The sequence below is a fragment of the Lipotes vexillifer genome, unplaced genomic scaffold (assembly GCF_000442215.2).
Source record: "Lipotes vexillifer unplaced genomic scaffold, Lipotes_vexillifer_v1.1 scaffold312, whole genome shotgun sequence".
NCBI lineage: Eukaryota > Metazoa > Chordata > Mammalia > Artiodactyla > Lipotidae > Lipotes > Lipotes vexillifer.
In genome coordinates this window covers 1,332,810-1,347,677 of record NW_006789251.1, presented here as the reverse complement: position 1 = coordinate 1,347,677, position 14,868 = coordinate 1,332,810, and positions in this window count along the sequence as shown.

The window sequence follows — 14,868 nt, the reverse complement described above, 5'->3', positions numbered from 1 at the left end:
AAGAGTGAAGAGCAAGGCATGACACCTAAAGGAGCTGCAGAGAGGTGAGTATGGCTGGAGTATGTGAGGACATGGCAGGATGGATATGAAGGTGGCGGGGTTGTCCAAGGCCACCCCATGAAGGGCCTCATGGGTATTGCTAAAGGGCTTGAACTTTATCCTGAAGGCAAAGTAGAAACCCTGAAAGACGTGTCTGTCACCTGCATTGCCAACACTCTACCCCCACTGATTCTAGACTGCGTGCTCAAATTAACCAGAATTCCGCCACACTGTCATTTACCAGCTATGAGACTGGGCGTATGTCATTCACATGCCTTGGGCCTCAATTTCCTCATCTGTACAGTGGGGCTTTAATGGTACATACCTCATAGGGCTAGAGTGAGGGTTAAGTGAGTTACTTCCTAACAAACATGGAAAAGGGTTTATAAGTTTTCTCTTATTATTATTAGGGCACGTTAATTTGTTTCTGTCCTGTTTTCCTTTCTGCTTCTTAAACCACCATGTTCCCATTGTAAGAAACCTGCAGGAAACACTTCAAATTTCGTTTTAGATGTGAGCATTTTGGTCTAGAGACATATTTTAATCATGGAGGGAAGAGTCATCTCTTTAACTTTCACTTTGCCCTTTTAAAGAGCTTGAATACACTCAGAGGGTAAACAGAAATCTCTGAGGCAGTGTTTCTTTTCTTTTCTTTTCTTTTTTTTTTTTTTTGGAGCAGAGAAAGGTTGATTACAGGGCCATGCAAGGAGAACCCTGAAATCCTGAGGCTGATTTTTTTGGAAGCAAATGCCACAGTCAAACAATGAGGATGATATGGGGGCTGACCCTCCCCTTGAGCCAAGACACAAGGTGGCCATAACCAACACACCGAGAGCTTTCCCATTTACCTGGTGTGTTTTACATCCATATGTAAATCCATCCACTTAATAATGCTTATAGATTTTTAGTTATTATTCTGATTTTAAGGGCAAGGAAACTGAGACTTAATCCATATCCCTAAATGGGCAAGACTTGATCCAGGTCCCCTGATTCCACATCTTGTATTCTTTTCGCTCTCCCACATCAGGTAGAAATTAAGTGGAAAAGCTAATTTTTCCTTTGAGGTCATGGAGATCCAGACCGTCTACTCACTGCATTCCTTGTTTGAGGGTTAAGGGAAACTCTGGCCAGCGTGAAGCTCCTTCCTATAGATTTTCCTAAACCTGAGTGGGAAGTTGCGTGAAACAGCCTAATTTACTGTTTAGTGTCCAACAAGCTTCCAGTAAACACCATAAGCTTCCTTGAATTTTCCAAATGTGTGGACTCCTAGTGGGTTGGAAAAAGTGGACTTAGAGTTCTTAAAAATTTTTTCTCCTCTCCTTCAATTCCCCATCCTTTAAGTTTTACAAAAGTATTGTTTTCATGTTTAAGCCTCCTGATTTTGTAGCATCAATAATTTGTTTTGAATATAACCACATCTCATAATTTTAAATACTTCGAACATAAACTCCTGGGATGCTGACTAAAGAAAGGGGAGAGTCTCAGTGTAAGAAATGAGACTGTGCTAAGGGAAGCTTGTCAACCATCATGGGGAGGCTTAAAAATTCTGCAGCCGCCCCACTTGCTTTGCGTCCAGAAAAAAATAGTTGGAAAGAACCAGCTGCAATGTCCTGCTGAGCTGATTGTTCCAAGACAAAGCATCATCATCTCTTTAACTTCCTACTTCCTGTCCATCTCCTCTCTCTCTTCTTTGCAACACTCTTCCCTTTGCTTTTCTTTCCAGTCCTTTACCCCTCTCCTTAGTCCTCCACCACCTTGGATACTGTGTTTCTTTTCCATGAGTCCCCACTGGAACAAAAGAAACCAAGACCTAACAAACAGCTGTGAAAGAAAATGGCTTAAGAAGAAAAAGGACCGTCTTTTCTTAGGAGAAACAGGGATTTGTTTCCTTGGGAGAATTGAAAAAAAAAAGAAGCTCACACCCACCTCTTTGCAGGATTGCAGGTCAAGGTTGTGTTACTGCTTACAGATTGATACTGTGGAAGCAACACGTGGGCTTGAAAAATGAACCCTTCCTTCCTGGGTGAAACTTAGCCTATCCCCTTCTATCATAATTATGGACAGATTTAGATTGAAGTGATTGTGGAATGCATTGTCCTTAGAGATATTCAGGGACGTGACCACGAGCAACTCTGATGGAAAAGACTGAAAGCAGTGCAGTTCATCTCATCCCCTGAAATGGCTGAGATATGCAAAAGTGCTGGTTTGATCCAAAAGGTATAAATAGCACGCAAGGGGGGGAGGGTGAGCCGGGCTTGCAGGCTGCTGTGTTGGAGGAACAATTTGACAGAGACAGAGCAAGATGATGATAACTTGGAAAAAGGATAATTTGTCATGATTACCTCTTTCCCCCTCCTGCCTAGAGAGAAGAGTTTGCACCAAGTGGAATTCACGTGTGGGTTAAAAAAATATGCAAATTGGCATTGTACCAAAGAAAACATATCATTTTATCTTTTTCCTTTCTGGGTCGACACTTTGGGTGCACGATGGCGTCAGATTGTAAAGGTTCTGCTAAAAAGATATGGCATGTGAACAGGGTTCTTCTAACATTTTAGACATTTTTGGACCAGTAGCTTCATCAGTAAGTGCACGTCCTAAATTCAGGTGCTTCTGGCTTCTGACCGTTTATGCAGAGTCATCAGACAGCCTTGTCTCTTCCACTGATTTTGCTACAAATGCATCCGCCCCATGAACTCAAAGGGCGCTCACTGCTATCAAAGGTCTGAGGATAAATCCTAAAACTTTCGTGGCAAAAATTTCCAATAGCCTGTCTACTTTTCCATTTAAAAATGACGTTCACTGAGTCTTAAAAATCTGATTCAAAAGTAGCACAGAGTCAATGTAGCACTTTTGAAAATTGGGAAAACTATGAATATTGAGGAATAAAATAGTAATTCCATCGCCCATGTGTGTACGTGGTAAGACTCCTGGAGGACTTGGAGTCTCGGGTCTGAACCATGATAGAGGTGGTTTCCTTTGTCCTGCCCCTCTTCCTCTTCTCATATTCGCCCTTTCTCTTCTCCTGCCCCTCTTTGTGTCTGTGATCTTGTTTCATTAGCTCTGCTTTATGGCTAATCCCTGGGTTCTTTCAGATATGACTCTGGTGGAGGATGGTGGTAATTTCTTTATGCCAAAACTTGATGAGCCACAGGAATACATTACAGAAAAACGACGCCATTTATTTGCCGAGAGAGGAGCAGTCTAGAACAGCGTTTGCAGACTCCTGCCCTGCAGGGAAATAACGCTTCCTCAAATTCCCACTCTGGGCCATGGGGAGGGTCACAGCGGGGATCCCTGGGTGAAAATGTGGGCTGAAACTAGGGTCATCAGATTTAGCAAATAAAACTACAGGATACCCAGATGTTTCATGGGACATACTTAGATTAAAAAGAAGAAATCATTGTTTTCCTGAAATTCAAGTTTAACTGGGCGTTCTGTATTTTATCTGGCAAGGCCTCACTGAAACAGTAGCTGAACCTCTAGAAAGGCAAGAGATTGCAAAATAAAAGAAGAGACCAGGGAATATGGACTAATTCTGATTCAGTGGATTCGTGGGAGCCCTGTTTGTTTCCAGTACTGGATGGTTCCACCCCCAAGACCTAAGTCAGACCCTTTCCCTCCTCTCTCTACCCTCAAACTGTTACCCAATCCCAGTGATTCTGTCACCTAAAAACTCTTTACCACCATCCCCCCATCACTGTTCGTTCAGGCCTTCATCGTTGATCACCTTGACCGTTGTGATGTCTCCTTAGACCAGACTCTAATGTGTTCTCTTCCGACCCATCTTTTGCGATGCTGCTGAGAGATCTTTCTTACCACCAAGCTAGTCAAGTCCACTCCTCTGCTTAAAATTCTTCACAAAGTTCCCGTTGCCCTTAGGATAAAGACTAAACTCTAGAAAGTTCTGGCCAGACCTTCCTGTGACGGCCTCTGCCCACCTCTCCACCCTCTGTCAGGCTCCTCCTTTACATTCATCCTGATTTTTTCCCCCCAGCTCCCTGAAAAAATATACGCTCTTTCTTGCATTGTAGCCATTGTACACATTTTTAACTCATTCAAAAGACATTTATTTCTCCTCTACTAAGTGCCAGGCACTGTGCGTGGTACCGAATCCACAGAGGTGAAGAAGACATGGTTCCTACCCTCATGTAGACCTAGACCAGGGCCTCAATATTCAAATGTGAACCGGGCTGGGCCAACCATACTACTGAGGGCAGAGAGCGTGGTGATACACGGTTTCCTTGCTCTATCCTACCTTGTCCATTTTGGTAGAAACACGGATGTAAGAAACATTTTGCTTCTCCTTGAACTCTCCTATTAGAAAGACAACATCACAAGCTCCATGATGAATGGCAACCGACCTAAGCCTCACTGCTAGGGGCACAAGGAGGAGTGGTGGGCACTGGGACAAATCGGGCCCTGTGTAAAGGGGCCAATCACTACTCAATTCCAGCCGATCTTCACTATGAGGGAATTTCAAGAGAAATCAGAAATCTGAATTTTCATGTGAAACCTTCGTTGTCGGCCAGTAATGAACAGCCGCAGCAATAACAGGAACAAGGTCAAATCCTCAAAACTGTGGGCCGCACAAAATATATCCACGGGTTTGCTTTTCCTCTTGGTCCTGTAGTGTCAGAACTCTGATCGTTCCAACTGCTTGATTCACTCATTACCTCCTCTTTACCTGGAAAACTCTTACTCATCCTTTAGGCCTCAGCTGAAAAGTTAACTTCCGACAGTAACTTTCCTGCCCCTCTCCAGGGTATTTCCATGACAGGGACCCTCCAGGGAAGCCTGCGTTCCCTCCCATAGCTTTTCCCTTCCACAGTATTGTTATCGCCTCGGTGATTGTTTCTCTTGTAGTCGATAGTAACCTCCACGAGGGCAGCAGCTCTGTTGATGGTGTGACTTCCGTTCCCACAGTGCAGTATACCCGGAGCATAAGGGTACCTAAAAATTTATGGTCAAATGAACGAGTGACGTTTGTATTCTCCAACATGCGTGGCTGTGAGCCCACTTTTTCGCTACTCCCTTAGGACTTGGGCTGTTCATTTATTTGCAGGATTCTGCCCCCTCTGCCTTTTCCTCATCTTTATGCTTCAGGCTTCAGTCAGCCGTTACTGCGCGCAGCCCTTGCTACAGAGATGGCAGAGGGGTTTAATCCTGCTTGCTTCTTGCCAGAAAGATCAGAGTATGAATAAATAAAAAACAGATCCCTTCTTGGGCAGGAACACGGATGCTCAGAGACTGTGTAACACCATCCAACATCCCTCCCTCCCCTACCAACTCAGCGGGTGTCAGTGTTTAACCCTTCTGTACCCGGCATCATCTGGCTCCAGGAGCGCTCCTTGATATGAGCAAAATGCGCCAGACACTTGATGAGTAAGGATGATGCACACAGAGAGAAATTGTATTATAGTAACTACTTTAGGTAAGACCTTGATATTATTCTAGGTCAACTCTTCAGAGTAAATATTCTATTGTATTTGTTAAGAGGCTGAGTTTTCTTCTCCCTGAAAATTTGCCTTTGATTTATCTGTTTAGTTTCTGAAGCTCTGTGTGAGGTCTAAGGGGTACTTTATACACATGTAAGGGGAGCAGATGGAGTTGTGTGTGTGTGTGCGTGTGCATGTGCGTGTGCGTGTGTGTCCCAGTGCTAGCTTGGTGGGAGACCTTATGCTGGTTCCATTTAGTCTTACCTTGGACAAGTGTGGGGATACCCCCCACCCCCAATCCCAACACCTGTGGCTGCAGGGCACTATTTTCTACTTAGTGCAGGTGTGTGTTATATGTGTGTGTGTGTGTGTGTGTGTGTGTGTGTGTGTGTGTTTGTGTGTAGAGGGGGCCCTTCAAGTGCCCTGGACCATTTTTGACATGGAGTGGGTTGGATGAGGAACTGGGCAAACTCTTGTGACAGAGATGAGATGAACACCTCCTCTCCTGGGTGAAGTGAGGGCTGCTATTGATTGGTTGTCATCAGCAGATGACAGTGAGGGAGCCAGGTTTCGACTCAGCTCCCAGGTTGACCATGGTGATGGATGGCACCTGCTCAGGCAGATGCCAGGGGTCATTCCATCTCACTCTGTTTCTGTCCATGGGGTCCCCCCTCTTTTCCTCTCTCAACCCGAGTCTTTAGTCCAGTCTAGTGGCAAGAGGAACCCGCTCTGAGAGTATGCTCTAGGTCTTTCCATCTTACACCTGGACCAGTGGTGTTGAACTCAATATCTAAGAATATGCCCTCTTGGTTTTCTGGTTCCTTGGTGCCCCCCTTACCTCCAAGCATTAGGTGACTCCCATATGAGGAGGCAGACGTCCTTGGAGGAGCAGTGAAGAAAATCAGTCATGAAGGAAAAACACACTGATTGCTCCTCTGAGATATTATTTTGTACCACATAGGTGTGTCTTATATCCTACTTGCTTGTAAATATATGTTCAAGATTTTAATGGGAGAACATTTCTAGGGGTTAGACTTTTAAAGAATTTAGGCGCAATTGCTGAGCTGACCAGACGGTAGACCCTTGAAAAGGTCAAATAAGGACGATAGCTTGTCACCCTTGGTTGGCAGAGTGCTCTTACATGTGATGTTATCCTCATGCCCAGATTATGAAACAGGCAGGATGGGTGGTATTATCCTAATTAACAGATGAAGGTGTAGATAGGTCATGTGATTTCCACAGAGTCCAAAGCAAGTAAGTGGCAGAGGATCCACACCTTTGGACTTTAGTCCATGTCTTGTTCTGCACCCTCAGGCTGCCGCTCCAGGATATGAAGGGCTAACTGTGGCACTGAGGTATCTCTGCCCAGGAGGTGCCTACAGGGCTGGGACAAGATGTTTTCCCCACCCAGTGTCTTATATGCCATCCCTCCATCCTATGGGAAGTCAACCTTAGACAGACAAGCTGACCTAGGGGAGATTTCATGAAAGACCTCTTGGCCTCTTTTCCTACCATGGCTGCCAGGACTGCAGAATCCTCTGACTTGTTTCTTAGATGTTTAATGAATTACTTAATCCACCCGTCAGTTTTTATTTATTGATGGCTCGTCCTGGGCTAGGCTGAGGGGAGAGAGGTAAGTGAGTTGTTCCCTGTCTGGCTAGGATGCAGAAGGTTGAGGAAGGGGGGATGAGTCTTAGTGCCACCGAGTGGCCGACAGCAGTGCTGTGGGGCAGGAGAGAGGCGACCCTTAACCAAGACCAGGGTCAGGGAAAGCTTTCACGTAGTGGGCAGAGATGCTGGCCAGGTTGGGGTGGGGCAAGGACACTGAGCGGAGAGGTCAGCTTGAAGAAAGTCATGGACACCTGAGAGTTGGTAGGTGATGTGACTGGTGTTGAGCTTGGGGGTGAGTGTTGGAAGAAGAGGCTGTGGAGGTGGGCAGAGGTGAGGTGGTGAGGGGCCCTAGAGCCCGGACCAGCTCGGGACTTTATGCTGAGGCAGGTGGGGGATGGTGATGAAGGTGATCAGAATAGTAATCATCATCATCATCATCATCATCATCATCATCATCATCATCTTCATCATCAAACCCAAAACACTTTCGTGCTGCAGCATGGAGGATGAATTAGAGGGAAATGAGACTTCAGGCTGTAACATCAGTTAGGAGTGAAGAAGACCTACACCCGGGCACCATCAGAGGCTGGGAAAGAGGGTGTGGATACATTTGAGAGGTAGTGGACAGACCCTCTGGGCCGACAACCCTTCCTAGACAAGGACGACATTGCCGCTCATGAGAATGAGGGGTAGGGGATGAATCTGGTCCGGCCAGGTGAGTGACAGGGCCCCGTGGCAGTGTTTGCCAGGCAGGCGGGGATGCCAGTGCAGTGTTGCAGAGCGAGGTGTGAGCAAAGGTGCGCCTTTCCAGCCCTGAAGGAGCTCTGGCAGAGAAGCTCTCGCTGACTGTCTTCCCCTCCTGCAACATCGCCTGCAGCGCTGAGAATGGGTCTGGACCAGCCCCGAGGGAGGAGGTGTTCTCAGCTACGTTCCAAATGTGTCCTCATGCTGCCGGACCCTCATCTCACGAGTTAAGGTGTGCTCAGGCAATGAGGGGAGACAAAAGAGGGCAGACGCTTGCAGGGCAGCTGCAATTAAAATCAGGAATTAAAGAATCAGGCCCTTGCCAGGACTGTCAGCGGGGGAAGAGGAGTAAGTTCAAATTAAACCTCACTTGATCTGGGTCCGAAATAGATTGAAAGCACCTCCACGAAGCCAGGGCAGGTCTTTAAATCAAAACCCAGCCTTCGGGGTTCCTTTTGTTAAAGAAATGCCCTTACTTGATGGAACACCAAAACCTCATTAAATTGCAAACACTGGACTATAAAAGGTGGAGAATGAGCAATTCCACTTAAACGCTGCAGCTCTCCACACGTTGCCCCAGAAGGACAATGCGTTCTAAAGGTCAGGGTTACACATGGCATGGTAAGTGTTTTTCTCCTTCTAACACTAAACAGGCTTGGAAAAGGGCCAATGTGTGAGAGAGAGAGAGAGAGAGAGAGAGAGAGAGAGGGAGGGAGGGAGGGAGAGAGAGAGAGACTGTCATCAGCCTCCTTCAAGAATGAAAAATAAACTTTTTCCCCCCTGCAGAAAAAAAAATTTTTAAAACCCCTGAAGAAAAGCAGACAGCTGCTAACTACTTGTCTGGCTGTCTATTTGTGGATACTTTTCCTTTCATCTTGTCCTATCTTTTGTGCTGTTTGAAATGTTTGGAGCTTACGAGTGGAAGAACGCTCAGTGGAATCCAAACTTTTATTAAAAGAATGGGAAATGGAGACAGCAAAGTTCTGACAACAAGTGTGTGTTTGGATGTCTGGGCCATATTCTGCCCAAATACCAAGCAGAGGAGCGATTTATTTTTAGCTAAATGAAGCCCCCAAACACACTTCTATTAAAAAATACACAAGAAGATAACATGTAGGAAGCCAGCCTATTTTGTGGGGAGGCTGCAGAGAGATACAAATGGACCTTAAGAAGGGTCCAGGACGAGAGGGGCCTCCTTCCCAGGCTTGGCCAGGGTCCCTTTGTGCTGGCTCATTGGAATGCTAATTTCTGCCCTATTGTCCCTCAGAAGCCACTCTGCTTTCTCTCACTGGAAGCCCTTTCTCACTCTCTTGTCTTTGGTGGTCTTCACCAGCTGCTCTTATTAGCTGAGAACCTCAGGAGATTTTATTTCTCTGAATGTCATTGTGCTCAGGCCTCATTTTTGTTTTTTGATCGATTCCTCAATTTGATTTTCATTTTTTTTTTCTTGCATTCTTTGTCAGGGCTTAGACCACCAGATTATGGTTTCCTTGTCAAAATTAGAAACCCAAAGTGGACTGTCACAAGGTCCCCGGGGTTTCTGCCTTTGACATCCATTTTGGAGGAAATGGAGATTGAAATCTTAGCAGGAGAATCTCTTCAGGGACTCTTTGATTTTTCCTTTAAAGGAACCAAGTCCTGAATTAAAATAAATACCTAGACATCAGATGAGATGACATTGAATCAACAGAAGGCCCAAGCCTTTGTTTCTCTGGCTGTCTGCGTGCACCATAATTAGGGGGAGAGAGCTCAGGGAATTATCTGCAGCTCAGCTCTCACAGCCAGGTTTCTTTTCACACTGAAGCTTTACCACAACGCTCAGAAAATGTATTTGAAGGACTTGTCTGGGTGCCGGTGGTATGCCGCGGCAATGACAGAGGGGCAGGGGCAGGAGAGATGGGCTCTGCTCATTCATGTCCTGAAATACCGAAAGCAGACAGCTTTTGGTCTGCACACCTCTGTGGTACTGACTGCGTTTTACCCGGCATAAACCTGAGTTGTCTCTTCTTTCATTTTTTCTACCGTATCAGGAGGCAGCTGGTGCAGGGTGACAGGGTGGTGTGATGGGAAGAGCCAGGGCAGGGGTCAGCCAGATCTGGCTTCTTCCACACCTCCTCTCTGGGCCTCAGTTTCCTTGCCTGTAGAATGGGGATAGTCTACTCTCTGGTTGTGTGGATGATATGAGATCACGTATGTAGAGTTCCAGGGATCTGGAAGGCATTCAGGACATATTAGTCATGCCCTTCTAATGCTAGTCCTTTACTCCTGCCCCCATGGAAGATTGAAGTATGATTCTAAACTTAATACATAGCTTGATTCTGCCCCTTGAATGTGCTCTGCTTCTTCATGGCTCAGTGATTTATTTGACCCCGCTGCTCTTCTGACCGCAATGGTCTTTCCCCAGATCTTCCCACGGCTCGTTCCTATGCATCATTCAAGCCTTAGCTCAAATTTCAAAGCCCTGTCTTGACCTGACTAAGATAGCCCTCAGTTGGTCCCTTTCTAATAATGCTGTTTATTTTTTCATAGCACTTGCCACTATCTGAAATGTTCCTGTTCTTTTGCTTTGACTTGATGTGTGTTATCGACTTCCCTCTACCACAATATAAGACTGCAGGGATAGGACCTTTGTCTGTCTTGTTCACTAGCATACTGGCTGGCATCAAAGTTTATATGCTTTGGTCTGGTGCTGGCTGGGGATACAGCATGAATGAGACCCAGATCCTGCTCTCCAGGAGTTTGCAGACGTGTAAACAAATAATGACGATGTGCACAGGATTCTTGGGATGATTCGATTGACTTTTGGCTTCCAGAGAGGAAACAGACATATACACACAATTACACAGTACTCTGAGGTCAATGCATCAATAAAAGTGTTCTAGGTATAGTTGTGACACCAAAGAAAGACTTGACAATTCTGCCTGGATGTCCCAGGTAAGGCTCCCAAGAGGAGAAGATAATTCAGGTGGGATTTGCAGGATGAAGAGCAGATTCTGGGTAGGTAGGCTAGGGTGGAAGGCATTCTAGGCAGGGAACCAGCATGCAATGTGGAGACACAAAGCAGCACCCAGCTGCGTCGAGGCATACCTTGTTCAAGTTTTTATATTAAACCCGTAAAATTTCATCATATTGGTTTCTGCTCTGCATTCCAACCTGTTAGGGTTGTTTTCCGTTCTTCACCCAACATCTGTGATATTAATCATCTCTCCTGGCTTAGAATCATCTGAAATGTGTCCATAAAGCCCTATAAAATTGGTCAGCAGCTGGGACTGAAGAGGAAGAATGGCAATGGACATAGGAAGGGAGAGATTCGCCCAGGAAAGTGATGAAATTGAGCCAGTCACAGCGGGGTCGGAATGTGGGGTGGAAAGAATCCTGGATCTGAAGGTGGAAGACTTGGAACCTCAGCTCTTTTCTGTCACTTCTGGTGTAGTCTTAGGTGGATCATTTAATCTCTCTAAACCTCAGTTTCTTCATCTGTAAAAAAAAAAAAAAAAAAAAAAAAAAGAAACCCAAAACTGTTAGTTTAATAATGGTAAGGGATGGGAATCATAGGAAAAAGTTTGAGGTTCGAAGGACTCTTTACCATCATTGAAGTGGTGCTAATGGCTACGAGAGCACCCAGAGGTGCTAGGATTCCATGGGCTTGAAATGCCTTTTCTTCAGTTGCTTTTTTCCGTAAGCATTTCCGGGTTTAGATTTATAAAGCATTTTCACTTCCATTTTTCCAATCTCCCCTACATTCATTTTTAACCCAGAGTATTGGTGTTTCTTCCATTTTATCAGTCAACTGTTCGGCACTGGAGAGGTTTCTATCCCAGATCCTTCTCCAAGAAGTATATCAAATAATACCCAATTTTGGTGTATGTCTTCAAAGAGATGTTAGTGAAGATTGGAGAGAGTCACTAGGCATCTCACCTTATGTCAGCACGTTAAATCCATTTTTCAGATTGCTTAGGGTAATGGGCCTCTCTGTTGCTATGATATGAGTTGGAGTTCTGCCCTCCACTGGCTGTGCCATCAGGGTGTATAGTGTGAGATATTTAAGGAACTCCAGGCATCGTCTAATTCAGCTCTTTCATCTTGCAGAAGAAGAAACTGAGGCCCTGAAAGAGGAAGGGATTTGTTGAAGTCTTTGCAGTCAGTCAGTGAGCCAAAACAAAACAGCAAAAGATAGACAACAAGAGAAAGAAAAAATCGCCCCGGTACAATCTTCACTATTCTATTCATGTTTAAAATCTGTGTAAAAGCTATCAATATACTAATTTGTCCCCAAAAGGATCAGGGTGACTTTTAAAAATATACTCTACAAAAAGATTTCTATAAAGTAATTGAGAATGAGAAGACAAGCCACAGATTGGGAGAACATATATGCAAAAGACATATCATTAAAAGACTGTTAGCCAAAAATATACAAAGAACTCTTAAAATTAAAACAACCCAATTAAAAAATGGGCAAGCGATCTGAACAGACACCTCACCAGAGAAGCTATACAGACGGCAAACACTGTATGAAAAGATGCTCAGCATCACATGTCATTAGGGAAATGCAAATTAAAACAACGATGTGATACCGCTACACACCCATTAGAATGGCTAAAATCCAAACGACTGACAACATCGAAAGCTGGATAAGACGTAGAGCAACAGGAACTCTCTTTTATTGCTGGTGGGAATGCAAAATGGTACAGTCCTTTTAGAAGACAGTTTGGAGATTTCTTACAAAACTAAATAGTCTCTTACCATACAGTCCAGCAATTGCACTCCTTGGTATTTACCAAAAGGAGTTGAAACCTCACGTCCACAAAAAACCTGCACACAGATAGCAGCTTTATTCATAATTTCCAAAACTTGGAAGCAACCAAGATATCCTCCAGTAGGTGAACGGATAAACTGTGGTACACCCAGGCAATGAAATCTTATTCAGTGCTAAAAAGAAATGCGCTATCAGGCCATGAAAAGGCCTTAAATGCCTATTGCTAAGTGAAAGAAGCCAATCAGAAAGGCTACATACTGTATGACTCCAACCATATGACATTCTGGAAAAGGCAAAACTGTGAGCACAGTAAAAATATCAGTGGTTACTAAGGGCTGGGACTGGGGGAAGGGATTAAAAGATGGAACACAAGTGGAGCACTGGTCACTGAAACTATATTCTGTATGATACTATAATGGTGGATACATGGCATTACACATTTATCCACACTCGTACAATATACGACACTAAGAGTGAACCCCAAGGTAAAACTGTGGATTTTGGGTGATGCTGAGGTCAACTGGTATCAATGTAGGTTCAAAGATGATAACAGTAGCAGTCTGGCGAGTGATGCTTATAATGGGGGAGATTGTGCATGAGCCGGGGAAGGGAGTGTATAGGCATCCTCTACTTTCTGCTTAGTTTTGCTGTGAACCTAAAACTGCTCTATAAAATAAAGTTTATTAAAAAGTGTAATTGAGGAAATTAAGGCAAAAGGAAAATAATGACAGGGAAATAAATGTGAAACCTGGGTGAGGTTAATGGCTGAAATGTGTGCCTTAAATTTTTGCACGCTTTCTAGATGTGGGGCACATATTTAACTTCTGAGTAGATGATTCCAAAAGAGGAATCATATTGGTATGCATTCGTGTTCGTAAGTGACAAACAACTTAGCACAGTTAATCCTGGGACTGAGACCAGAGAAGAATTTCTCTCGTGTCTCTCTGTACTGGGGGACAGGATGAGGTATGGAACAATATCCTCCACATTTGCTACGTAATTAAAGCAAAGGGTTTCACAGGCAGAGGCCTTGGCCTTATAATGCAGTTTCCCCAAAGGAGTCCTCTAGTCTCAGTGATCACCTGGGGCGTTCTGGCCTGGCAATGTGGCAATATTTTTACTGTGCTCATAGCTTTCCCTTTTCTACATGAATAACAGGTTGGCAGGCCTCCTGAAAGAAACGGTCACCGTAGGTGTTGAGGCTGGCTGCTACCTGTCGGGGGAGAAGCGGATGTCCTCAGTGTCTCAGGCAGCGGACTGGACACTGGTGAGGGTTGGCATTCACCCCCCATTAATTAAATGCCAGGACGGTGGAGTGATTTCAGATATAGCACTATAATTTTTGTCGGCCTCCTTCCCTCTAAGGAACTTGTTTCATTTTCTGAAAGAATATTGCACCGGACTGAAAGAATGAGGAAATTAAAAAAAAAAAAAATCAACTTCATTGAGGCGTAATTTGCATCCAATAAAATTTATGCATGCTAGTGTACAGGCTACTGACCCGTGAAACTCCCACCCCAGTGAAGACACAGAACATTTCCATCTCCTCTGACGGTTCTCTTAATGTCTCTCTCTTTTCAGTTAATCTCTGCCTCCTGTCTCCCCTCCCTGTCCCCCACCCCAGGAAGATGCTGACTTGACTTATGTCACTGCTGATTAGTTGTCTGGCTAGTGTTTCATATGAATGGAATTATATAATGTGGGTTCTTCTTTTGTGTCTCGTTTCTTTCACTTTACATGATGCCTGTGAGATTCATCAGTATCCTTGTGGATATCAGTAGCACATTCCTTCTTACTGTTGACTACTATTCCATTTCACAAATATACCACAATTTCTTTATCCGTTCACCTGTTGATGAACATTCTGGTTGTTTCCAGTGCTGGGACATTATGAATGAAGCTTCTGTGAACATCCACGTACAAGTGTTTGTGTGGACACATGTCATTTCTGCTACTACCGTGACTAGTGGGTGGTCATGTGTTGAAGATTACTTACTGCTCATGTGCTGTATCTCTTCCTGCCTACTTCCTGCTTCCTTCTACCTTTCAACTAACTTAGCAGAGCTAAGAGGGTTCCTCTTGTATTTCTTATTCCCAGGTGGTAACACATTCTCAGGGAGTGTCTCTCCTTTATGGCAATGCTCATCGCCCTCTCTGTTTGACCTACGATGGACATTTTCGTTGAAGCTCCAGAGTGTTCTCTGGAGGTATGCCTGAACTTGCAAGTCCTCAATTTTGGCCTTAGGGCAAGCCTGGTTCTAAAACACAGCTTTCCAGAGAGAA